Source organism: Halichoeres trimaculatus, unplaced genomic scaffold (genome assembly GCF_033239565.1).
Source record: "Halichoeres trimaculatus isolate MK-OKI-2021-1 unplaced genomic scaffold, fHalTri1.1 fHalTri1_scaffold_14, whole genome shotgun sequence".
Taxonomy (NCBI): domain Eukaryota; kingdom Metazoa; phylum Chordata; class Actinopteri; order Labriformes; family Labridae; genus Halichoeres; species Halichoeres trimaculatus.
This window is the reverse complement of record NW_027437192.1, coordinates 1,536,749-1,563,617: the sequence shown is the minus strand read 5'-3', so window position 1 is coordinate 1,563,617 and position 26,869 is coordinate 1,536,749. Positions and strand designations below refer to the sequence as shown.

The 26,869-nt window shown below is 42.7% G+C and overlaps 1 protein-coding gene across 4 annotated transcripts in view; it reads right to left on the bottom strand.

Annotated features, from left to right (window-relative positions):
- LOC141802741 (glutamate receptor ionotropic, kainate 5-like) overlaps window positions 1–14,067 on the bottom strand; it is a 302,416-nt gene extending 288,349 nt beyond the window's left edge. For all 4 annotated transcript variants that reach the window (XM_074686437.1, XM_074686439.1, XM_074686438.1 and 1 more), the window contains exon 1: window positions 13,599–14,067. The gene's annotated coding sequence lies outside the window, so the exon portion shown is untranslated. The remainder of the gene's footprint in view (window positions 1–13,598) is intronic.
- Window positions 14,068–26,869: the final 12,802 nt, after the last annotated feature.

The following is a 26,869-nucleotide window of genomic DNA, read 5'->3' as shown; positions in this document are numbered from 1 at the left end:
GCTTGTGGCGTTCCCTATCTTGAGGTCTTTTGCTGCTGCTCTCCATGTCTTAGCTCAAAAGAAATGTGAACAAAAGAAAGAGGAGGTGTGCTCTCCCTGCTTAAGCTTTGGCCTTCCACAGTTTTGACTGATACTTTCTCTGTTCTGTACCCGGGAGCTCTTTGCTCTTGCTCTCCCTGCCTTTATTTATGCACATCAAAGAAAAAGTGGTTTTTCTCTTCCTGCTTCATGCTTTGGCCTTCCACTGATGCTCACTTTGGTCTTTGCTACTGCCACCCCTACCTTGGCTTTTCATGTATGTATGTGATAAAAAGTGGGTAAGTGTGCTCTCCCTGCCTCTAGTCTCTAGCTCACTGTTGTTACTGATTCTAGCCACGTTTTCTGTCTAGAGAGTCCTTGCTGATGCTTCCCCTGCCTTATCTTATCAATAATGGACACAAATAAGGAAGGAGATGTGCTCTCCCTGCCTCTGGCTTTGGTTGTCAGCTCTTCTCACTGTTGCCTCATGTGTTCTCTGTCCAGGGGGTCTTTGCTGAATGCATACTAAAGAGAGGAAAGCTGCTGCTTTTCCTGCCTTTAGGAATGCACATGAAAGAGAGGGGAGGTGTGCTCTCCCTGCCGCAGAAAAAAAGCATCAAATATAGCTTATTTAGTGCCATGACTTTTGAGTGATTATGACTTTAAAGAGCAGAAAATGTGACTTAAACTAGCCCCGTCCTGCAGAGCAGCAGCAGCAGCAGCAGCAGGAGGAGAAAAACTCACAGATTTGGAAACAGCCTGTGAGCACATTTACAAACACTTTCCATATTTTGTTTCCCAAACTTTGCCGTGTGGTGAGAGTTTGTTTCAGCTCTGTTTGTCCCCGATCATCTGAGACAGGAACCATCTGTGACTAAAAAGCCTCTCTGTGAAATTTAATGTTCTGACCTAAATGACTTCCCCTGTGAGGGTGATTTGTTACAGTTAGCGAAGCACGCTCACATTCCCCTTCTCGCTCATTCCCGGGTCGTTTTTTCAGAGCAGAAACACACAGAGCGCTGGAAACGTGTCGGTTTGGGATGTGCTGATGTAGATTCAGTGTTTTCAGGATCAAACACAGGAAGTGGACAAACGAGGATGTGTGTTTATCTCCTCTCCTCTCTGCTCCCGCTGTGTTTCAGGTGATTTTCCTACATCTAAAGATAATCTCACACTCTGGGTTCATCTTTCCCTCTGGTACGGATCATATCACCCGTCCTGTTTGACAGAAAGATGACAGCCTCCAATTAAAACCGCCGTTACATCACGCTCTACACGCATCACATCAGTAAAAGCTTCGACGTGAACTCGTTGGGCTGACAGAAACCATGACGGCTCACTCAGGCCGCCCGGCAGCAGCCCTATCTGACGTGGAAACGCCGCTGATCGAGTTTCTAACTGATGTCATCCGGCGCGTTGGACATGATGGATGCTCGTCCCCATAGGAGGCGAGGGGAGGCGAGCTGAGGGCTGATATACGGCGGCTGGCGTCACGTGGGTTAATAAACTGAAGACAAAACGCGATGGGAGCTGCTGATCACCACCTGACGCCATCGGTGGAGGATTTACGGCTCCATCAGTCAACTTCTCCTCCTTCATTATCATCCTCTCTTTCTCCCAGCTGCCTCCTCTGTTTGTCTCCTTCCCTCGCTCTTGGTGTCTCCTTGGCTCAGGTCATCAGAGCATCAGGAGGAGGAAAACGTCCCGTACGCTGACGACGTCCTGCCTTAGAAAAACCTGGTTGTGGTTTTGTTTTGTCTCTTTAACACTCCTTCATGTCGGCTCGTAGGCGTCTTTCTCGTCGTATTTGATTTTACTCCATCCTCCCCCACTTTTACTCCACGCTTTCAAAGATTGGCTCCTGTTATCTGCAAATAGATCCGCTGCTCCACAGCCTTCATCTATTAATATCCTCTTTTTCTGCCTCTTCTGGCCGCTGCCTTCACTGCTGCATGCTTTCTTTCTCCTTTTCCAATCGCAGAAGTCTGCTATCTCCTCCGTAATTAAACGCCCACGTACAGTATTTTTCTGCCAGTGTGTTAGTGTGTGTCTGCACTGTAAATGGGTTTTCCTTAAAGTGTGTGGAGGAGTGTTTTGACACAACGTGCGGTAGATTAATGAAGTAAATCAAGAAGGACATAAATCTAAAAGGTCAAGAGCTTCAGTTTCTGGGAAATATTAACAACCAGAACAAAAGATCTGCGTATCCAGACTAGATTTTATCAGGCTGGATGATTTCATTAAAGACAGACCTAACAGTACAATTATATAACAGCACAATGCATTTCACAATACACAAGTCACGATATAAAGGTCTGAATTGTCTAGGTTTGGGATGTGAGTTGTATCATGACAAAAAGGAGCCACATTTTGATACGTATCATGATTATCTGGTTATGATATGATGCACGTTAGGATACACAGGCAGTGATATGATGCTTATTATGGTCAACAACATGATATATATCATGATATACAGGTCATGTCATGATTGGGGATGCACTGATATGAAAATGTTGGCCGATACCGATATAAATATTGCTGTTATGGCCAAAGTTATAATAGTTAACTAAAACGAAACTAAAAACTAAAACTAAAATTGAAACTAATAAAAACTAGAAAAGAAAACAAAAACATAAGTAAACTAAAACTGTATCTTGTGTTCACAAAACTAACTGAAACTAACCAAAATTAAAGACTAAATGTTCCTAGTTATAGTTTTTGAGTAGTGGAGCAGTGAATCAGAGCATCTGTAACAGTTTAATTTATGTGAGTCTGACTTTATTATTACAGAGTCCAAGTTTCTAATTATTAAAGCTCAGATTATATTGTTTTATATAATTTATGTTTATATGATTTTAGTATAATTAATGTTTATATTATTTTTATGTAGTTTATGTTAACATTATTTTTTATTTAATTTAAGTTTTTACTATTTTTATTTAATTTATGTTTATATTATTTTTATGTAATTTATGTTAACACTATTTTTATATAATTTCTGTTTATATTTTTTGTATTAAGTTTATATTATTTTCTTGTGTTTAAGGCAGCAGCCAACAGTTCAGTATCAGCATTGACTGAGCAGTGAGCACTATGTTGGACTGGAAAATAAACAGTTTTACAAAATATTTACTCAGACCTTTTTGAATCCTGCATCTGGTTAATAAGGTATGAAAAACTAAAACTAAACTGAAACTGAAACTAAAATTAAGCCTTGTTGCAAAAATGAAAACTAAATAAAAACTAGAATCTCTGCTCTAAAACTAATAAAAACTAATCTGTAATGACAAATACAAAACTATTATAACCATCAAAAGATGGAGCGCCTGAGATGAACACAACCAAAAGAAAAAAAAACATTTTTTTTTTTTTGGATCAAAAACAGGAAGAGAGATAAAAAAGAAGAGATTCCACTCTTCTGAGGTGGTTTTGGTGTTTGCATAATCAAAGAAAATAAGATTATTTAGGTCTAGAAAGATTGTTCAAGATACTCTGAAAATGGCAGCTAATGAGTAAATACCGGCCGATACCGATATTGATACCGATATATCGTGCATCCCTGGTCACGATATAGATAATGATTTCTAACTCACTATATGATGCAAATCAAGATCTAAAAGTCACAGTATGCTGCATATCACATGGCAAACATCAAAACATGATACCTATCATGATACTTTGGTTATAATATGATATGAATGACAATGAACATGTCACAATAGGAAATTTATCATGATACTAAGTCTTGTCATATTTATCATGATTTGCATTAGGGGTGGGTTTGGCAAGAACCTGTTCATAGAATACGTTTCACAATACTTGGGTCATGATACGATAGTTTCATGATATATCACAATAATGTGATATAATGCCATATTCCACACAGTTAAAAAAACAACAACTTCCAACTCTGATAAAATATTAGTTATTATTTTCTACAAAAATGTCAATATTAAGAGTTAAAATATTATTGTACTAGAGGTCAAAGTATTACAAAATATATATTTTTTCACACCTCTAATTTACATGAACCTCATGTTATGGTATGAGTCATGACATGTTGGACTTATCGTGTGTATCACATGACATATGTCAAGGTGTAAACCTAATCATGACAATGATGGTCACTATGTAACACGTAACACAGTCAACAAGTCGTAATCTGATATGAATGAATATACGCAAATGACAATGTGTTTTTTGACTTATGGTTTATGAGAATCATGACATGAAACAAAAGTTATGATATGATATGTATCACAAACAAATATTCACGAAATGCTATTTCACCTATGTTATCAGTAATAAGTGTCCTGAAACACTGGTCACAATATGATACATGTCATTATATGCCACTATCACAATACAGAGACATGATATGAAACATATCACAATAATAAAGACGCCATAAAATGACATGAATCACATTGTGATACGTATCATGACGCACAAGCTGCTCATGATAGCTAAAAAAGCTAATGTTCTGAAAAGCTAATGCGCAAACTGGAAGATCACCAAAAGTACTAGTTGTTACTAGGCAGCTAGTCATACATTATGATGTGTTCTATCAAACTTGCAAGCTAATAGATGGAATTATGACTTTTTCCGGTCATGTCAGGATTGGTTGTGTTATGTGGGTTAAAGACAGGCTGTAATAACAGACTGAGGTTGTGTTCAGGTTTTTAATGTCTTTAACTCAGGAGGAGTTTTGTACTGAAATATGTGGCTCCAGCCTTGCTCTTATGAGCCCTGATACTATATCAGTGTTTGTGATTTTAACTGTTTTGTTGCTGTTACATGCTGGTTATAACTGTAAGTGGTTTATGAGTGAATTCTGGAGGTTGTTCCGCGACTAGAGTCTGAAACTCGTGAACTCTTGACCTAATTTTTCCAGTTTATGTTATTTTTTACATATAGATAGGTATTTGGCATGGGTAAAATCTTTCACCTGTGAAATATAATTTAAGTCTTATAGCCGTCTGATTACAGTTCTCCTGTGGTTCTGTGACGCTTTCATTACAAAAAATCTTAACTGCTCTCACAGCCAGCGTGTGGCAGTAGATACCGCACCATTCCACTGTAGTAATGGCGGCCAGCCATGATGGCAGCTCCCACAAATCAGCCATAGGAGAAGTCTATACAGCATACTGTAGTGATATGACAGAACAAATGAGATGTCTTTATCAGCCGACCTGAGATCTCTGTCTCCTCTGCTGCTTTCCCTTCTCCTGTTTGTTCCAGCTAACGGACAGCGCCATCTAGAGGCGTGGAGGTTGCTGAGATTCCAGGACTTTGAGGGAAAAATCAAAACATTTCTGATTCATTTAACGTAATGGATGTGAGAGGCAGGAGGATCAATGAGCTGTCATGGAAACAAATCTGTCTCTGCTGGGCTGCATCGATGTTTTCAGAGCGCGGCTGAAACGAGGCGAACGGATTTGATCGCCGTGATCATTAACTCTGATTTATGCACACGTGAGATGATTGATCTTTTTACCTGTGATTTCTCCTCCCTGCTGCTTCTGGTACACAGTGTGTTGAGTCACCGAGCAGTTGGGTGTGAAAAGGTGCCAAAGAGGTGTGTGTGAGCGCGAGAGTGTGTTTGCAGCTTGGTGCAAACATTTCCAGTTGGAGGAATATGAGACAGACTGCAGGTAGAGCAAAAGGTGTCGCATTCAGAGTCTGGCACTTTATGCACACACTCAAAACACACACACACACACGCACACGCAGACTTTATGCAACCAAACAGGCTAAATCAGAACACACACAGGCGTGCACACACACTTAGGAGTGCAGAAAAGTTAAATTAATCACACACACCTGCCGACACTGGAGCAGAACAAATGTCGACTCCATCAACGCCGGCTGTCGCCCGCAGTGACAGCAGCGGGCTAACGCGCGCTGGAATACAGCACGCATACATTAAACCTGGAAACCCCGGATTTCCACCCACCCCCTTTCACATCTGAGGGCTCTGATGGCTGCTCCACTCACACACAGGGAGGAGACGAGTGTGTGCACCTGACACACACGACACAAACACTGACGTGATCCTGCCTCTAACAGTCTCCAACGCCTCTGGAGAAATCAGGCGCTCGCACTTCACCCAGAAACAACAGCAACAGAATTAAAAGAGTTTAGTTTTCAACGCTCCGTACGGTTCACCTACGACTGACACCTGAACCGTGCAAAAGTGTTATCATCTCAAAACGTCAGTTTGTGAGTCGTCAATTCAAGTTTTTGAGGAGAGAGTGTCTTTACTTCCCTTTGTGGCAGCAAAATGTGCTTTTATTTTGAAAGGCATCTGCTGGATCTCTATATGGTTTGGTACGGCACACATTCTGTGGCGTTTTCAGGACAAGTCCCCAAGTTTCCCACCTGTACCGTCCCACTTTTTGGTTCCCTTCTGTTGGGGTGCCAGACTTAATGACCTGACCCCAGAAGGTGGAGCTAGAAACACTCATCACTTCCTGTGATGTCTGTTGCTATGTTTGAATCTCCAGGCCACTTCCTGAAGAGAACTTCCTGTTTGTTTGGAAAATTGGCGTCACGAACAGCATCTCATAGTCACTTTTTTCTTCTTTGTTGGATTTAATTGTGAGGTACAATATGGCGCAGCTATCCGCATCCAGCTTACATGCCTTCCACCTAGAAAGGCACGGTTGGCAGTGGAAACACAAACAGGATCAGGCTTTACCGATCCAACCCGTACCAAACTGGACTGATCCAAACCAGACCACTTGGTGGAAACGGAGCTTTGATGGCGGGCAGAGTACATCATACAAAAAGACCACACCAGAGTCCCTGAACCAGGGGTCTCAGACTGGGCCCACCACACTCATGGTCTGGTAACTGTTGGGACCAAGGAAGAAAAGTCTAATGTCTGAGTTGACTCTGAATATGGATGGGTACCTTTCACATTTGAAACGATACGGTACCGATGCCCGGTACCTGGCAATCGGTACCAGTACTCAACGGTACCAAGTTTCAGTACTTTTTTGTGTTTATGTGGTAGAAAATTTCAATTTGTTTAATAATGAAATATAAAAAAAAATCAATTTAACATTTATTCTTCAATATATAACTTTGTAACGCTGTGTTCATGTCCAGCATGGAAAATCGACTACTCTTCCACTCCCTCACAGTCACAAGGATTCATTCAGGTACCTAAACATGGTACCTTTTGGTTTTACATGAATCGATACCCGATATTTTTGACAGAATTCAGTCGGTACCTGTTAAAGTATCTGATTCGGTACCCATCCCTAACCCTGAATGCAGCGTAATCACTTCGTGAACCTGAGCGGGAAAAACAAACATTTACCTCACACTGTTGATCAGTTTCTCCTGAAAGTCGTGATTTCTCAATCACAGCAGTCGACCTATGGCTAAGTCCCGCCTACAGACACCATGAGCCAATCACAGCCTTCCAATACACTCAGACAGTCTCTTCTTGTTTGTCCACTGAGATACACTGCAAAAGTTTGGTTTTCGTTTAAGTTTGAAAATGGTCAAAGACTGGAACCACCACCGCAGTCTGACGGACTCTTTCGAATTTCCTCTAACCTTAGCTAAAGTTAGCCTAGCGTTAGCTCCTAGCTGTGTTACTCATCATGTCTCTTTGTTAGTTGGGAGTTCATTGGCCTGTTTTGTTGTAGTTTTTGTTCTTTGGTGATCGTACATCCTTGTTAGCTGATTTCCAAAGGGCTCTAGTTAAGCTAACATTAGCTTAAGCCCTGTTTCCACCAATCAGTTCAGTTCAGTTCATCTCAGCACCGCACACATTTTACAGCGATTTCACTGATTAATCCCGGGACAGATCCCTAAATAACAGAGACGAACTGTCCCACTTTTTGGGACCCTTTCGTGTGGGTGCCAGACTGAACCGATCCGCTCTCTGAAGGTGGAGCAACAACACTGCAGACCTTTGATTGGTGGAAAGAATCGTCACTTCCTGTGTGACAGCGGCTGTATTTCTCCTGGCGGCTCACAGACTTCTCTGAAACAAAGTTTTATTGCACTTTTCAACATGAGCTACATGCCAATCACAAAGAAGATGAAATGCTGAATGTTTTCATCTGTGCTCTTTGTTTACTGTGTCGCGTTTTTCTTCTTCGTTGGATTTAATAGCGGGGTAAACTGCTACGTCGTCATGCTGTTGTTTAACAGCTGGGGCTTTCGGCATCTGCATCATGCTGTGGAAACGCAAACAGGATCAGGCTTAACTGTACCAAGCCGTGCCAAATCATACTGGACCAAACCGGACTCCTTGGTGGAAACACGGCTGTAGCTTCAGTAGCTTATCTGTAACAGCTGAGATAACAAAGGTTGTCAAACTGATTATTTCTTGTTTGCCTGAGTGAGTGGAGGGGGCGGGGCTTAGCCATAGGTCAATTCACCCAAATTCAACCAATCCCGGTGAATTCAGGGCGACCGTACAATTTGATCCAATCCCCAGAACAAATTCTCAAATTTGACCAATCAGAATAGTTTGACCCGCCCCCTTGAGTTTCACTAATTGTAGCCATCAGTCCTGGAATATTTCAGCCATGGACTTTTGCAAAACGCAACTAGCATTATAATTTTTGCTCACTACTGCATTTTCATTGCAAAAAAACTTGGAAAAACATCAAAACATTGCAATTTTTCTGATTTTTTTCTGCCATGAAATCAGCAGTTTTAGCCTCAACAATCCCAAAAAAAGGCTTCAACATCCTGGAGGGACTGGTCAGTGCCCACAAAACGTTGTTAAGCCAAGACTTTTCAATCAAAGGCCAGAGGAAAGTCACACCTGGCTCATTGACACAGAGAAAGTTGCTGTTTTTTTAAGGAGTCTGAAAGTTAAAGTGTCATAAACTCATCTTGTTTCAAACCTCTGTGGTTTCAGCGTCGAGTGAAATTTGAGTCGTCTGTCTTTTATTTTGAAGGGCAGCCAAAGTTCTTATTTTGACTGTGATCAGAGAAAAATAAACTGGATCCAATATTAGTTGTAAATTTAAAGCATTGTGGAGATTTGGCAGCTTTTCTTTTTAATTTTCTGGATCAGAGAGAAAGTATTTATTGATGTTTCAGAGCAGCGGGTTTCAGTTCTGTGTGTTTTAGTTTGGAGCTCGGCACAGCTCATATTTAGAGGAGATTACAGCTAAAAACACTCCTGACTGTTACGACTGAGAGAGAAAAGCTACTGCAGACATTCAGGAAGTCAAAGACGACCAAAGGTCGGGGGAAAAGTCTCTTCTCCCTCCTGTGAACACGTTTATTTTTCTCCCGTCCTTGAGAAACGTTCAGCCCTGCTGCTTTTTCTTCCTCCAAACGTCTGCAAATTATTCCGTCCTGCGTCGAGGTTTGGTGTCAAACACAGCGCCTGAGCGGCTCTTCGTTAAAGAGGACCGTCGGCAGCTCTTAAGTACACATAATACGCATAATCACTGAGAGAGCGTCCTGCAGGAGGCGTCTGCTCTAGCGCTTCAACACACGTGTGTGAGCTTAAACAGGAAGTAAAGAGTTTCTTCACGGGTTGATCCTGTTCATCTGAAACTCTGATCCTGGATAAAACCGTCAGAAACAAACACAGAGAGAGTTTGTCTGCAGAGAGGAGCAGCTTCCTGTTCAGTCCTCACCGTGGGTTTAATGTAACGCATTAAAAAGATGAATGAGTTTAGTGTTTTCAACTTCTCTGTGAGGAAACAAGTCGCTTAATGACAATTCTAATGTCTTAATATCAGCAAAAGTGATGTAAGAGACACACATCAGATTCATGTGCACGCTGTCTCCTGCTCCGACTGCAGCTGAGAGACTCTGGCCCAAGTTACACGACGATGCTTCACCCCAAAACGCAAATACGCAGTGAAAAAATCTGTGTTTACACGGAAACGCTGTAGTAAGCATGCCAGGCCTGTAGGTGGCGCTATAACTGTCTCATCCAGAAGCAGCTTTTGGTAGATCTCTTCTGAAGTAGAGTTGAGCCGATCATCTGGTGAATTGGTGAATGCTAGGAGCAGCACAAGCTCAACACAGTCGATCACCACGATCATAATAACGGTGCTGTTGAATTGTTGGGTGTATGAAGTAGAGCGTGACGTAAACGTTTCCACTGAAAACTCTGGCTTGCTGTTTACACGGCTGCACTGTTTCAGAAAAAAAACACTCTGTCGCCGTTTTCAAAAGTTTGTGTCTCAGGTTTAGCCCAGCGCGGCTCCAAATCTCTAGCCAGACTCTTCTCCTCTGTTGTTCCCAAATGGTGGATAAATTACCTAACTCTATACGACCCACAGAGTCCCTTTCTACTGTAACCTCTTAAGACCCAGTGTCCATCAGGGACATCATTTTTTAAAACTTTGACTGATTAGCCACATTTAGGGACACTGCCCCCTTCATCTTTTGGTGAAATCACAACATTACACCCTTTTTAGTGGAAAAAACAACATATTTAAGTACAATAACACTACTAACAAACACCTAATAGAGAACTCAAAACACAAATAATCAGAATTCCCATACAAAGACCAAGTTTAGTCATTATACTTATTAGGTCTTACTTATCCAAAATAGCAAGGTGAATTAAAAAATGCACACCAGACAAAAGCTCGGGTCTTAAGAGGTTAAGAGACGTCTGAAAACTCATCTGTTCAGGGAACACGTAGGCCTTAATCTAAGGGGCCGTTTACATGACAACTGTTTTAGGGTGAAACGCAAAAATTTTGTTGCGTTTCTGCCTCGTGTTTACACGGAAACAGCGTTTCAGCCGACTTAAAATGCAAACTTTTGAAAACGGCCTCCAGAGTGGTATTTTTCTGAAATGCTGCCGACACCGTTGCCGTTGCGCGTTTTCAGTGGAAACGCTGACATCACACTCCGCCTCGCGCGAGCACATACAAAAAGACGACAGTACCGTTGTTATGATCGTCGTGATCGACCGCGTTGAGCTTGTTCTGCTCAATCTGCTGAATATGTGTCTGTCTTTAACTAAATGAGCATCTGTTGCTCCACTTCTGCTCTGAGCATTCACCAACACACCAGATGATCAGCCCAACTCTACTTCAGTGATGATCTACCAAAAGCTGCTTCTGGATGAGACAGTTATAGCACCACCTACAGGCCTGGCATGCTCACTACAGCGCAGATTTTTTCACTTCCTTTTCACTGCGTCTCAGTGTTTTCAGATGAAACGTTGTCGTATAAACGGGGCCTGAGTCTTCTCCTCATTGTCCCCCAGCTCTTAGTGAATTTTCAGCACTAATTACTGAATGTTGTTGAAGGTTGAACTTTATTTTTGCATCAGTTAATTATGGTTTGTTGGCTACATTATTCTATATATATAAAAAAAGAAAAGCAGAATAACTTGTATCACTGTTGTCGCACTAACTAGGTTTTCCTTCTGTCTAAATTCTTGCTTGTGTTGTACGTCGCTTTGGACAAAAGCGTCTGCTAAATGAAACTGTGCATCTGTAGGTCGGCTGAAACGCTGTTTCCGTGTAAACAAGAGGCCGAAACGCAACAAAACTCCAACGTTTCACCCTAAAAACGTTGTCATGTGAACGGCCCCTTTGTCTCTATATTTACTGAGCCATTAGCAACAATCTTTACTGAGGAGACAAAGAGAAAGTTTCAACTGATAGAAAATTCCTAATTTTTCAAACACCAAACACTTTCATCTTGAGGGTGAGCTCCCATGTTAGTATTTCCTGTTATTTAAAGGCACAGTACGCCAAATTCAGCAACAGTAATCAGAGCAGACTTAACTCATATGCACAGTGAAAATAGTATAAAATCACCTGAAATCCTTTTGTTTTGTTCACTTAAGACTCAGCATGGCCCCTCTCATGGAGGCTGCCATGTTTCTACAGCAGCTCAGAGTGGACAAACTAGTAACACCTGTTTTTAGTTATCAATTGAATAAATCTTTTTTTCTGTGTGTGCAAAAGAAAATAATGCAAGAATCAAAAATAAAACATTCATCAAGATGTTATTTGCAAGAAATTTTAAAAGTTAACTCCACTTATTACGTACGTTTGTTGTTGTAGTTTGTTTTATTTTGAAAGTCACTGGTTGTTTTTATGTGGTTCACTTCCTGTCCCACTCGACCTAACTGGTGGATTAACGGAAAGGATCAAAGCTGATGTTCTGTTTTTAATGGGGTGAAGACTCCGTTTCTCCACTGTCGTAAAGATGTGTCGCCTTGCTGGGATGTGCATTTGTTTTGGAAAGCAGGGACGCCTCAATTACACCAGATCTGTCTGCAGTCAGACTCCATTGATGAGTCTCTCTTCGTCCATGTTGGGCGGTAAAACCTCAGACCTGTTGAGTCCTGGTCTGGCTCCACTTATATGTCGGTTTGTTGTTGTAGTTTGTTTTATTTTGAAAGTCACTGGTTGTTTTTATGTGGGTCCTATGCAGCACTTCCTGTCCCACTTGACCTAAGTTGTCGGTGAAAACAGGAAGCTTGGAGAAAAATCCAGTCTACTTTGACAAAAATGAAAGTTTTTTTTTTTTTTTTAAGTTCTTCCTGTTGCTCTTGAAGTTGCACGGTCGATCCTTTCAAAATAAAAGCCCCTGACGGCCTCATCTGACGTCATTCCGCAGATTAAACTGAACCCACGCTGCTTTGTTTTTAACCCCTGATAAATAAGAAGCAACAAACCAAAGCTCCACACGCTCCTGAGTGTGTGATCCCTCAGCGCTTCCTCATGCGGCGGCGGCGAACGGCGAGCTGATGAAAACCTCGTCAACAATCACTCGTCTGTTTCCAACACGACAATTAACAACGTTTCAGCTGCAAATGAGAACTCAGGGGACGTTTTAGGATGTGAGCGCTTTTTATCCGCTGAATTATTCATCCTGTGAATCTGTGTGTGTGTGTGTGTGTGTGTGTGTGTGTGTGTGTGTATGTGTGTGTGTGAGTGTGTGTGTGTGACAGCAGCCGCCAGGTTCAGCTGGAGCAGAGCTGGTGTGTAACAGGCGGATACCAACAGGCTGCTGATGAGTGAATAAAACACACACACACATACACTCAAAACACCTGAGTGTGTGTGAGCATCTGCTTTACCGGAGGTGGAGGAGAGGATGGAGGAGGTGTGTGTGTGTGTGTGTGTGTGTGTGTGTGTGTGTGTGTGTGTGTGATGAGGCAGAGGAGTGATGGATGAAGAGGAGGATGGAGGGATTATCGGGGTTCGACCCCCGTTTGTTGATTTTCTGTCGGGTCTGACGCCTCCTCGCTTCGGGCTGTGGAGGAGAAGACTTCCAGGTTACGGTGCACGAATCTGTGTATGCATGAGCGTGTGTGTGTGTGTGTGTGTGTGTGTGTGTGTGTGTGTTGCCTGGCTGATGGTGCAAATGAGTGATGGCTACAGGAGAGACGAGCCGGGGAGGAAGGAGAAGAAGGTGGGAATAATGGAAAAAGAGCAAATGATGGAGGGAAAGAGTGATGGATGAAGAGGAGGAGGAGGAGGAGGAGGGGGGGGTGAAAGCAGCAGAGGAGAGCAGGAAAAGAGCAACCCCCCCTTTCTCCTCCTCCTCCTCCTCCTCCTCGACACATTCACTAAATCACACGCACTCACTAAATCTCACACACTCACCCATCTGCTTCTGCTCTCCGTAGGCAGCGAGCGGCACGGTCACAGGAAGAGCCGGCACGGTCACAGGAGGAGCCGGCACGGTCACAGGGAGCCGGCACGGTCACAGGGAGCCGGCACGGTCACAGGAGGAGCCGGCTGGAGGAGAGGCAGAGAGAAGGAAGGAGGTGCAACAGACGAAACAGCAGCGAGCAACTCCTCGTGATCAGAATCCCAGGTTTACTCCTAATCCAGCGAGAGTCGAGTCACACACAGGTGCACACACACACACACACACACACATGCGCGTGTGCTGCTGCAATGACACCTCCTCCTCCTCCTTTTTCTTCTTCTCCTCTTCCTCCAGCTGTCCTTTTATCCCACTTCACGCAGAGAGGAAGATAAACCAGCGTCTCCTCTGATTATTCCTCCGTGCTCCTCCTCCTCCTCCTCGTCCTCCGCGCGCTGCGTCCTTCGCTGTCGGACTGGCTGCTGCTCCACAGCGCAGAGAGAGACGGAGGGAGGCTGGACCGCATACACACACACACACACACACACACACACACACACACACACACACCTCTCCCTCTCTTTAACTCCCTCCCTCTCCCCTCTATCTCTCCTATCTCCAGCCAAACTCCCCTCCCTCGGCTCCTCCTCCTCCTCCTCTTCTCCTCCACCTGTTTTTACGCGCTGCTCGTCGCACAGAGAGCAAAGTGCAGATCACGCCAGCTGCGTCACGCTGTTTGACAGCCGTCAGTTAGGGGGCGCCGATTGTAACACGCTGCAAATATCAACAACATTTCTCCACATTTAGCTTCAAAACTTCACTTTTTCTGCAGAGTTAGAGAAAAATTTGTGAAATATATTTGTCAAATTTTATATAAAAATGTTACAAATGAATCTCCTGATTCTAAATATTTAGCTAATATGCTAATTCACACTCCCCCCCACAGGAAGTGCGAAAATAAAAGTTCGAGGAAGCGATTTTGAGAAAGTCAAGTCAGCCACAGGATCTTCAACAGCGCCATCACATGGTACGTTTATTTTTTAACAGCTGATTTATTTAGCCGACTGTGTTTGACTTACTCAAAATCCGCTAGGCTGGATCGCTTCCTACAACTTTTATTTTGGTACTTCCTGTGGGCGAGAGTGTAAATTTGCATGTTAGCGAAATATTTAGAAATCTTGGAAAATATTTAGATTTAGGAATTAAAAACTTTTGCAAAAGATTTATAAATCTTTGATAAATATTCAGAATGAAACTTAATGTTCAGAAACGTACAGTGGGGAAAATAAGTGTTGAACACGTCAACTTTTTTCTCCTCACATTTATTTCCAAAGATGCAATTCAAACAAGACTTCTCCCAGACATTGGTATAAACTCAAATAATCTACACATGAAAAGAAATCACAACGTTCAGGTCCATAAGTAATGATTATGGTGAATTAAGTACGATAACACAGGAAAAAAGTATTGAAGACGCAAACTGAGACTCATCTAATACTTAGTGGAGAAGCCTTTGTTTGCAATGACAGCTTCCAGAAGCTTCTTGTATGTTTGAACTTTGGATGGTTGTCCTGCTGGAAGGTCCAGCCACGTCTCATCTTCATCATCCTGGAGGATGGCAGCAGATTCAGATCAAGAATTTTCCCATACATGGCTCCATTCATTGCTCCGTCAGTTATATGAAGTTTGCCAACACCATGAGATGAGAAACAACCCCATGCCATGATGCTTCACCTCCAAACTTCACTGTTGGTGTAGTGTTTTTTGGCTGATGTGCAGAGCCATTTCTCCTCCAAACATGGTCTGTAGTATGACAGCCCAAAAGTTCAGTTTTGGTCTCATCTGACCAGACAACATTCTCCCAGTATTCTACAGGCTTGTCAAGATGCTGTTTAGCAAACTTTAAACCAGCTTCAACATGCCTTTTCTTGAGGAATGGAGTCTTTGGGCTGAGCGTCCATAGAGGCCATGGTGGTGGAGTGCATTGCCTGTTGTTTTCTCTGTAACAATTGTACCTGCTGCCTCCAAGTCTTTCTGGAGCACTTTCAGGGTGGTCCTTGGCTGGTTGAGTACTCTTCTGACTATCTTTCTGACTCCCTGGTCAGAAATCTTCAAGGAGCTCCTGTGCGTGGCCTGTTGATGGTAAGGTGGTGCTTCTTCCACTTGTGAATAATGGCCCCAACGGTGCTGACTGGAATATTCAGGTGCTTTGATATAAGTCTGTAACCAGTTCCATTCTGATGCTGAGCAACAATCAGGTTGTGAATGTCTTCAGAGAGCTCTTTGCCTTTACCCATCATGAGGTGTGTGCTATTTAACTGCTTGGTGAAAAAAACACCTTTTTTATAGGACCATCAATTTGCTCTAGCCCAGCTGATGTTGGTTTGCACTAATTGGAAGTTCAAGTAATAATTACTGACAGATTTCAGGTGGTATGGTGCATTTCCTGTCCAAAGTATTCAGCCTTTCCATGGTGTGTTCAATACTTTTTTCCTGTGTTATTGTACTTAATTCACCATAATCATTATTTATGGACCTGAACGTTGTGATTTCTTTTCATGTGTGGATTATTGGAGTTAATACCAATTTCTGGGAGAAGTTTTGTTTGAATTGCAGCTTTGGAAATAAATGCAATGAGAAAAAAGTTGACGCGTTCAATACTTATTTTCCCTGCTGAAGCTACACATGTAGAATCAGGACATTAATTTATAACATTTATTAATAACATTCAACGTTTCAAGCTTGTGTAGTTGTAGTAAATGATTGGAAAAGTGGAGAAATGTTGTTATTTAAAGTGTGTGTAACTTTACACTCAGCGCCCCGTAGTCAGTTCACGCCTGCAGCGAGCGTGTCAGTCAGAGCGGAGCAGCGGTGGATCCTGACGGCGAGGAGGTGGGTTTGATGCGTCTCTGCAGAGATGACACATGTCAGGGTCTGAAAGCAGAGAAGAAGAGACGGTTTCTGATCTGAAAACAAAGCGTTAACACCAGCAGCTGACTCCATGTCTGTTTCTTCTGTCACCAAAAATCTGCACCAGGATAAAGACCCAAGTTAAATACTTTGTTCTAATTGGTTGTAAATATTTCACATCTTACCTCTGTGAACCACTTCCTGTCCCTCTTAAGACCCATTTCTCCTCGCTTTACGAACGAAAATGACTTTGTCCGTTTTAAACCATGCTTTCATACTTCCTTGCATCTGTTACATTGGCATTGCTGTTAACCAATACATCCACCAGGGGGCGCAGTCCAGAGTCAACTTCGGCTCTTGCATAAAAGACAAAAACAGAGGCAGCATTGTTGGAGGCAGTGGTCGATGAGTCCTTTTAATACATCACGAAAGTTTGGCCATTGTTGTTTCTTCTTCATGTCTCACAGCTACATATCAGATAGTAGCAGCAACACTGCCTCCCATGGTTTACGGTGGTATTGCTCTGTTTGGCGCATATCTGTAACTTCAAAGAAACATGTAGAAATATGGACGAAATGAACGCAGAGCACAACAAGGTCCTGGAAACATTGCTCAGAGAGTTTGGTCCATATTGACATGATAGCATCACGAATTTTTTCTTTTTTCTTTTTCTTTTCCCTTTTTCTTTCTTTTTTCTTTTTTTTCTTTTTTCCTTTTTTCTTCTTTTTTTCCCCTCATTTTTTCCTTGTTTCGCTTTTTTTTCTCTTTGTTTCATTTTTCTTTTTTCTCTTTTTCTTCTTTTTCTCATTTTTCCCCTTTTTCTTTCTTTTTTGTCTTTTTGTCTTGTTTTTTTTTCCCTTTTTTTCTTTTTTCCCTTTTTCTTTTTTTTCTTCTTTTTTCCCTTTTTCTTGTTTTTTTCTTTTTTTCTTTTTTCTCTTTTTCTTTTTTCTCTTTTTTCTTTTTTCTTCTTTTTTCCTTTTATTTTCTTTCTTTTTTCTTTCTCCCCCCCTTCTTTTCCCTTTTCTCTTTTCTTTTTTTCTTTTTTTTTTCTTTTTTTTCTTTTTTCTTCTTTTTTTCCTGTGGACTTTAAACCATGCTCAGTTGGTACTAAGGGGCCCAAAGTGAGCCAAGAAAATCTCCCCCACACCATTACACCAGCAGCAGCAGCCTGAACCGTTGATACAAGGCAGGATGGATCCATGCTTTCATGTTGTTGAGGCCAAATTCTGACCCTACCATCTGAATGTAGAGCAGAAATCCAGACTCATCAGACCAGGCAACGTTTCTCCAATCTTCTATTGTCCAGTTTTGGTGTTGCTGTGTGAATTGTAGCCTCAGTTTCCTGTTCTTAGCTGACAGGAGGGTCACCCGGTGTGGTCTTCTGCTGCTGTAGCCCATCTGCCTCAAGGTTGGACGTGTTGTGTGTTCAGAGATGCTCTTCTGCAGACCTCGGTTGTAACCAGTGGTTATTTGAGTTACTGTTGCCTTTCTATCAGCTCCAACCAGTCTGTCCATTCTCCTCTGACCTCTGGCATCAACAAGGCATTTTGTCCCACAGAACTGCTGCTCACTGGATATTTTCTCTGTTTGGGACCATTCTCTGTAAACCCTAGAGATGGTTGTGGGTTAAAATCCCAATAGATCAGCAGTTTCAGATCATGCCACGTTCAAAGTCCCTTAAATCACCTTTCTTCCTCGTTCTGATGCTCACTTTGAGCTGCAGCAGATCCTCTTCACCAGGTCTATATGACGTAATGAATTGAGATGCTGTCGCGTGATTGGCTGATTAGAAATTTGTGTTAATGAACAGTTGGACAGGTGTGCTTAATAAAGTGGCCGGTGAGTGTAGCTAGACAATTTTAACTTAAGATTTCAGTTTTTTGAAGTGTGTCGGTGTTTTTCAGTTATAAAAGTTTTCAGTTTCTACATGAAACCATGAAACTGGAGTTTCCCAAATCTTCACTTTCGTGGGAGTTTTCAGAAAACATAGTTTGTAGTGACGTAAAGCTGTGGTTTGGGGTTTGATGACAGGTTGTGGCGTTAGGAAACAAACCTGGCTACATGTGGACACAGATACACGTGTTTTGAGATGAGGTTATTTTAACCTGAGGTCGTCCTGAGCTCCCTCCTGGACGGGGACGTGCTGAGGATGAGGATGGAGCAGAATAAACTCAGACTGTGACATGTCGCTGCCGCTGCTGCAGACGTCTGTGGCAGATTAAGATAAACGAGAGCTGCTGCTCAATATCGACAGCAAAATCACATTTGGATGTTTCTGCTGAGCGCTGAGAGTGTGACGGGAATGATGATCCACCTGGACACGTCCTGACTTCATCACGCCGAGGCTGAAACCCTGCACCAGGCCTCTCTGAGTCTCCGTCAGCGTGAGAGGAAACAAAGCGCCGTGGTTGTTGAAGAAAGCTTTAAACAGACGTTTCTCTGGCTGTGTTTAAGGAGCATCCACAGATAAACTCCCTGTAATGATTTTTCTTTCATGTTCGCCCCGCGGCTCTTTGGAAAGCAGCTCGGCTGTGACTGCTGCCGGCACTTCACACTCTCAGGAGCCAAACACGCGTTTTATTTTTACCCTGATTGTTTCCAGAGCCGCGCGTTATCCCGGTGAAGGAGCGAGGGATGACAGCGAGGAGCCGAGCGCCTGATACGAGCTGACACCAGCGCCGGAGACGAGGAGGTGGAGGCAGAAAACCAACGTGGACAAATTGAGAGGGGCCGTTTGGAAATGGGATCAATAGCTGCGAGGTGCTGAGGATGATGAGGCGTGACGAAGGACAATGAGGCCGGGACACGCGAGACGGATCAGCGCTGATTAGAATGAGAAGCAGGATCTCTGAGTTTAATGAGTCAGTTTAGTTTCTAACTTTATCAAACCGACTCTCTGAGACGCCACCCGCTGGTTTCTGACGGGACCTGGACTCCTCTAGACCTGCAGCAGATCCTTTAGGCCCCTGAAGCTCCCTGGGTCAGACTCTGATGTCCAGCTCACCCTGTAGATGCTGGTCTGGATCAGGTCTGGAGTTTTGGCGGCTTTGAGCACAGTGACACCTGTGGCCAGACTCGGTACTGTTTTTAATGGGATAAAGACTTTGTCATACAACTATGACTTTTTTTGTTTCTTCACAGATTGTTAAAAATTTCCCACAATGCACTGCGCTTATCCTGTTTCTGTTAAAGCAGGAAAAACACAGGTTCAGGCCCATTACCACCACCTGCTGGAATAAATCAGCATCAGAAAAACGTCCACTTTTATCGGGAGCAGTGTTGCCACAGTTACCTTAAAAAAGTAATCTGATTACTCTGTTTTAAAAGTAACTTTGTTCGATTACAAGTTACTTTATTCAGCAGCTGCCTGATTTAGCAAAATTGTGTAATTGTGATTAAATGAATAATAATCTGAGTCTACATGTTTAGTTTTAAAGGAACATGCAGAGATTATTGGAAGTTGTGTAATCTGTTCTTTACAATTAAAAACAAAAATATTTATTTCATTCATTTTGAATGTCAAAAAAACAAAGAAAGCTTTACAGGACTATTTTTGGTGGACATTTCAGTCATTGTTTGAGATTGGTGCGGGCGTGCCCGTACCATAAATTAAATAAATAGATAAAATTATTAATTAATAAATTATTAAAGAAAAGAAAAAAAGGATTTTTTTAAAAGGGATTTAAAAACAAAACAAAATTTTAAAAAAATAATTGAATTTGTCATCACAGAACAAAGTGCTCAAATTGGAGTAACACGTTTAAGGGCATCACTGCACGGGTGTGATGCATTCAACAACCGTCAGACACATGAAAACCCATAACAGAAACCACAGAGTGACTTGGATTAGTAATTATAATCTGATTACTGGTTTGGAAAAATTAACCATTTAATTCATCATTATTTGATTATCTCTTTAAAAACAGACCCTGTTGACCAAAGTGCTGTACAGAGAAGTGAAATAAATAAAATAGAATGAAATATGTGGCTTAAATGAGACCAAACAGACACTCTGTGTAAAAAATAAATAAATAAATAAATGAATGAATAAAAAAAATGAATAAAATAAAAAACAAAATAAATTAAACAAATAAATAAATGAATGAATAAAATAAATGAATAAAATAAAAAACAAAATAAATTAAACAAATAAATAAATTAAACAAATAAATAAATTAAAAAATAAAAATAAAATAAAAAATAAAAAACAAAATAAATTAAACAAATAAATAAAAAATAAAAAATAAAATAAAAAACAAAATAAATCAAACAAATAAATAAATTAAACAAATAAATAAATTAAACATAAAATTTAATAAAAAATAAAAAACAAAATAAATTAAAAAAACAAATAAATAAATAAAAAATAGAAATAAAATAAAAAATAAAAAACAAAACAAAAATTAAAAAAAAAATGTGTTAGGTTGGTCGTTACAGGAAAAAAAAGCTGTAATTGGAGTAACGTCAAAGGGCATCATAGGACGGGAGTGATGCATTCAACAACTGTAAAACACATGAAAACACACAACAGATAAACTGTTAACAACAAACTCAACTAAACTCAACGAGTTTCGTCAAAATGACTAGCAACCATAGACTGAAAAAAGGGAGTTCTCCACAAAAACTGCTCCCCCTGGTGGCTGGCTGCAGTATAGCTCAAAAATCCATCTCCCCAGTCATTCCAGATGGGCTGTGGTCAAACTTTAAAAAATTAATACACCTGGTAGAAATGTTTCTCACGTCTGATTGTTGTGGTGATTTGAAGATATCATTTGGCTGTCTTGTATTCAGGTCCTCTTTTTTCTGAAAAGTTTTGTTTTCATTAGTTATACGAGGTTAAAAAGGAGATTTTACGTAACGCTTAACGATGATTGACAGCTGACGTTCTCGTGTATTTTTCTGGGATTGTAAAATATGTCGGGAGGTAGAGTCAGGAAGTGATTAGACTCTCAGATTTTTGTGTCATTACTCTAAAAATCAGGTTTTCAAACTCGCGTCCGTCCTCTAAGCTCAGCTCAAACTCTGAGGACGCAAAGTGTCAGCTCAGCTGTGTGAGCGTGTCAGAGGACGCAGCAGCAGCAGCAGCGGCGGCGTGGATGTGCTCCCTCTGCAGATTTTTCCCCCACACACAGATAAATTAAAAGATACACGCGTGTGGAAAAGGAGCCGTGAATCGATAAAGATGAAGACACGGAGCAGAATAATCACACAGAAAGCCACAGAGTGCTCTGACGGACAGATCGTCCCTGCTGCAGCGCTCTCTGTGGCAGAGGATGCTGGGATACGAGTGTGAGTGTGTGTGTGTGTGTGTGCACAGTGTTTACCCCGGGGAGCAGTCTGTTTAGAGAGGAGAAGAAAATGGGAAAGACAGATGAGGATGGAGACAGAGACGGACAGAGATAATGCAGAGTAAGCAGTGGGAGGAGGAGGAGGAGGAGGAGGCCCTCTTCACCTGCGAACACACTGACTCTGACCTGGATTTGTAAACCTGCTTCAGAGGGTCTGGATCTGGGTCTGGGTCTCAGTCTGGAGACCTTTCCTTGCACCCAGGTGTGGATACACTCCGGCCCCTCAGGTGCGACCTGTGTGTGCGTCTTGTTTTCTGACTCAGCGTCTGTCTGAGCGGCGCAGAAAGCGAACAGGAAGTGGTTTCAGTTCTGCTCTCGACGGATCGGCTCGAGGAGTTTTCTCCCCCTGAGGCGAGGAGCAGGAAAAAAACGCAGCTGTGAGAAAATACGATTTGGTTTCTCAGGAAAAGAGAAAGTAAATTAAGATGGAGATTTTATGCAGTGACTCACACACACACACACACACACACACACACACACACACACACACACACACACACACACACACACACACACACACACACACACACACAGACTCTGGTGAATGATTCTCCCTGAAGCTCTTCTTCTGTTGGTTCTGGACCTTCACAGATCTCACCTTCCTCAGAGTGTGTGTGTGTGTGTGTGTGTGTGTGTGTGTGTGTGTGTGTGTGTTTCTGTAAAGGTGTGTGAGCTCCAGACGAGGTGTGTTTGTTTTCCACTCATGAATTTTTCCCTGCGAGCGTCTGTGGGAGGAAATCTACTGAACAAACAAACCCAGGTGAGACACAGCGCAGAGTTCCTGTCTGACTCCCATTGTTCACGATCCTCCTCCTGGAGGAGACAAGGAGATGAGGAGATAAGGAGACAAGGAGATAAGAGAGAATTCCTGACAAACTTTTGTAGATCATTAAACCCACTTCCTGTTTTTTCCTGACAATTTGTTCAGCGTTGACTGCAGCGCCCACTGTACACAAAGACTCCATTTCCCATGAGCACCGTCACCAACTGTCGTGAAGATGTGACTCACGTTTTGGAAGTCAGATCTTCTTTTTCACTCTTTTTTTCCAACCAGAGGATCCAGGAACTTTTAGTCCAAGGTACTAAGTTTCCGATGAGCTAGGAGAGACCCCGCACCTCGGATTTAGGAGGTTTTTGTGCCCTCAGATAAGGCAAAGGAAATCCACGTCCCATTTCTGTCTCCTTAAAGTCCTTTGAACCATTTCAGCTCCTCTGCAAAAACACCGGGACTTTACCCCAACATGGTTAAATAGTTCCCCAATCTCCTCCCTCCGTCCTTCCTGTTATCCAAATTTGACACCAAGGTCTAATGCCGCGTCCCATATTCTGCAAAAATCACTTTTAGTCTTTTAGTGAAATGTGTGGGTCTTTGTCTTTCCTCCCAGCCCACAAAATGTGATATTTAATGACCAAACCTGTTCTTAGTAGAGCTTGTTAATGTAAAATCCTGACCTAAAACCAGCTGTTTGGATTTTGGGGATTTGCCAACGTCAGCGATTCCCTTTTCTGACCAATCAGGAGCAAGTCTGACCTGATTGGTCCACTGGAGCAGATACCCCCGACCCCCCTCCCCGCCCACTTCCAGAATGCCAAAGTTGAAGAGCCGTCACTGCTCTGTTTTTGGCTGTAAACAGCCACATAGCTCCATGCTCAAGCTTCCCATCTCAGAAGAAGACAGACTAAGTGTCTAGAGTTCATTTATTAGGAAATGTTCCAGCTACACTCAGTAAAACTGTGCATGTGTGTGCTAGTCACTTCATGGCCGACTGCTTTTCCAACTTTGGACAGTCCAACAGAGGGCTAGCCAATAGACTGGTCCTGAATCCAGGGGCATTATCAACCATCCACCAACAAACCTCGGACCCTGGAAATGTGAGTATTTTAAATGCTGTGTGCTGTGGAGCAGATGGAAGAGCTTTTCCTCAGTGTCCCCCCTGTCTCTGTGTTAGCTTCAGGATGCTAACTTTAGCTGCAGTTAGCCTGTTGTTTTAGCCTGTAATGTTACGGTAAACGAGCTTCTCTGTTTTCTAAACATTGTGCACTCGGAGCTCGTGGCGCCGCTCTCAGTGACGTGGAAGAGCGGGGCGGTATCAGCGGTGGCTCATTTACATATGAAGGCCACGCCCACTAAATCAGAGCGTTCTGAACAGAGGGGCTATGAGAGCCTGGAAACAATGCTGCTGTGCTGGATTTATTGGCTTTTTGGACCAAAACATGTTACTACCATTTCATGAAGACATCAATGATCCAGATTACACTGCAGGAAAGGAGCAGGAGATGGGAGCTTTAAAGACAGAAAGCCCAAGCTGTGGTTTCATCATGACAGGAGAGTGTGTGAAAGCTTTGGAGATCACTATCAAGGCCTGCTGCCTCTCCCTGGTAATCCACCTCCACTGGCCCTGCCTGGCTGTTCCCTGAGACCTCATCCTCCACCCCCTGAACCCCGACCCATGTTCCTGGAGGTCTCCCTGGGGATAATGAAGGGGTGGAGGAAAGAGAGGAGCACAGAGAACTTCCATCTCTTCCCTGGCTCTGCCCCTGCCCCGCTCCTCCCTCCTCTCTATCAGGCTCAAAACTCCACTGAGGAAAACACAGTTGGACTCAGTGATGACCCGTGCAGAAAATCCAGCTGGAAACGAATATTTACAGAACTTACCTTCAAAACCTGTCTCCTCAGAGACTTTCACCCAAGCCTGCTCCTGTTTTTCTGCTCTCTGTCGAGTACACACGTCGTATCCTATAACTCTGGATGATGACAAAGTTAGAAATTCACTTTCGGTGTGGCCGTACCATAAAACTTTCAGGACTCTACGTCTCATAAACAGCCACAAACAGAAAAGATGAGCCACTTCTCTTTAACTTAATATACTGATGATCATTGAAGTAGTTTGTCTTTAAACAAGCTCTAGTTTTGGATTCTGTCTTAAAATTTGAATTTCCGTTTTTGGTTGAAAAGCACCTTTTAGCTGACCAGAGGTTACAGGAACTATAAGTTCAACATATTTAAAAAAAAAAAAAAAAGGGATTTAAAATACTGTGAGATGCTAATCTACTAAAAAGTATCTTCATTTAAAATCACTCAGCTCTTGGTTGGGGCTCCTTTTGAATGAATTACAGCTTAAAACCAGCTTTTAGTTATTTTGGCGCTGTGGGCAGGAGCCAAGTCCATCCATAAGCTGCATTTGGAGCTTTTAGTTCCTGTTAAAACACGAACCAGAGCTGACATGTATGACCCTGATCAAATTAGACATGGCATGGACAGAGAAGCTGGGTTGTGGAGAGGTTTTGGCGCTGTATCTCAAACAAAGCCAGGAGCTGAAACCCAGCATCCCAGAAACAGAAAACCTGATTTATATTCGTAAAACGTCCTCATCCGTCCTGGGTGAGCGTGTTTATTTGAGACATTTGACTTCAGCGTCTGTCTGAAGTCATCCAGAGGACATTTATTCCTCCTCGGTTTAACCACGGCTCGCTGGGACGGGGGAGCTGGAAGCAAACACAATAACAGACTCGTCTGGAGCGCCACAGTGGGACTGAGCTGCACAGAGATGGAGTCTGTGAGTTGTTTAATACTTTAGGCAAACTGGGGGATGGAAATGAAAGCAGATTTTAACTCAGGCTGAAATCTAATGAACAAAAAAAAAAACCCTGGGAGGATCGAGCGGGAGCTGGTCTACCACTCTGAGAGCGAAATAAGTGAGAATACACAATGAACTCACGAGGAGCTGAGCTGTTAAAGATCTGAGTGTGTCAGCAGCTCCTTCAACGATCCAGACGTTTTTACTGCTGAGGGAAACAGAGAGGGTGGTTCGCTGAAGAGACGGCTGGTTAACAACGCGTTAAGGAGGAACACAGAGCAGAGGCCTGACCTGCTGCTTTTTCCAACACGCTCACGACAAAACGTCGCTGAAGAGGAGTCCTTCAGGAAATAACCAAACCACAAGAAGCTGAATTTATCTTTAAATCTGAAAGAAGCTAGAGGAGAAGCTTCAGCAGCAGAGAAAAACCCACAGAGCTGAAAAACAGGAAGAAAGAAAGAATTCATCACTTCTCACTGCTCTCAACAAGCCATGAATACTCGGAGTGACAGCAAGATCCAAAAGTGGCTCGTGGTATACCATTGGTTGCCCAGTGCCTCCTGCCAATTTCCCAGTGACACTTACCACTGGCTGTGTCACCTGCAGTTTTTCATGGACACATGCCAGTTGCTTGGGGACACATGCCAATACCTCAGTGACACCTTCCAATCACTCAGTGACACCTGCCAATAGCTCTGTGACCACTCCAAATTGCTTATTGACACCTACCAAACTCTAAGTGACACCTGCCTATCCATAGTTGACACCTGCTGATTCGTTGTCAAAACCTGCTCGTTGCTTAATGACGCCTACCAATCACTGTCACCTGCCAGTTCCTAATTGTCAGATGCCAATCCCTTAGTGACACACACCAATAGCACAGCCTCACCTCCCAGTTGCCCAGTGATACCTACCAAACTCTCAGTGACACATGCCCATCCATGGTTGAAACCTACCGATCCGTCAGCAACACCTGCTTATCGCTCAATGACACCTACCAATCGCTGTTACCTGGCAACTGGTAATTGTCACCTGCCAATAGCACGGTGACACCTTACAAACACCCAGTGACACCTGCCAATCGCTCAGTGAGTCTTGCCTATCCTTAAGTGACACCTACCAAGCCCTTAACGACATCCCCCAGTAGCACAGTGTCACCAGCCAATCACTCAATGACACTTCCCAATTTTGTAGTGACACCTACCAAATTCACAGTGACACCTTGAAATCCCTTGGTGACACATGCCAATCCATCAGCGAAACCTGCTTATTCCTCAATGACACCTACCGATCGCTGTCAGCTGCCAATTCCTAATTGTCGCATGTCAATCCCTTGGTGACACCTTCCAAACACTCAGTTATGACAGCCAGTAGCACAATGTCACTGAGGTTAGCACCTCCCATTAGTACAGAGTCACCTGCCATTGGCTCTATGACACCTCCCAATTT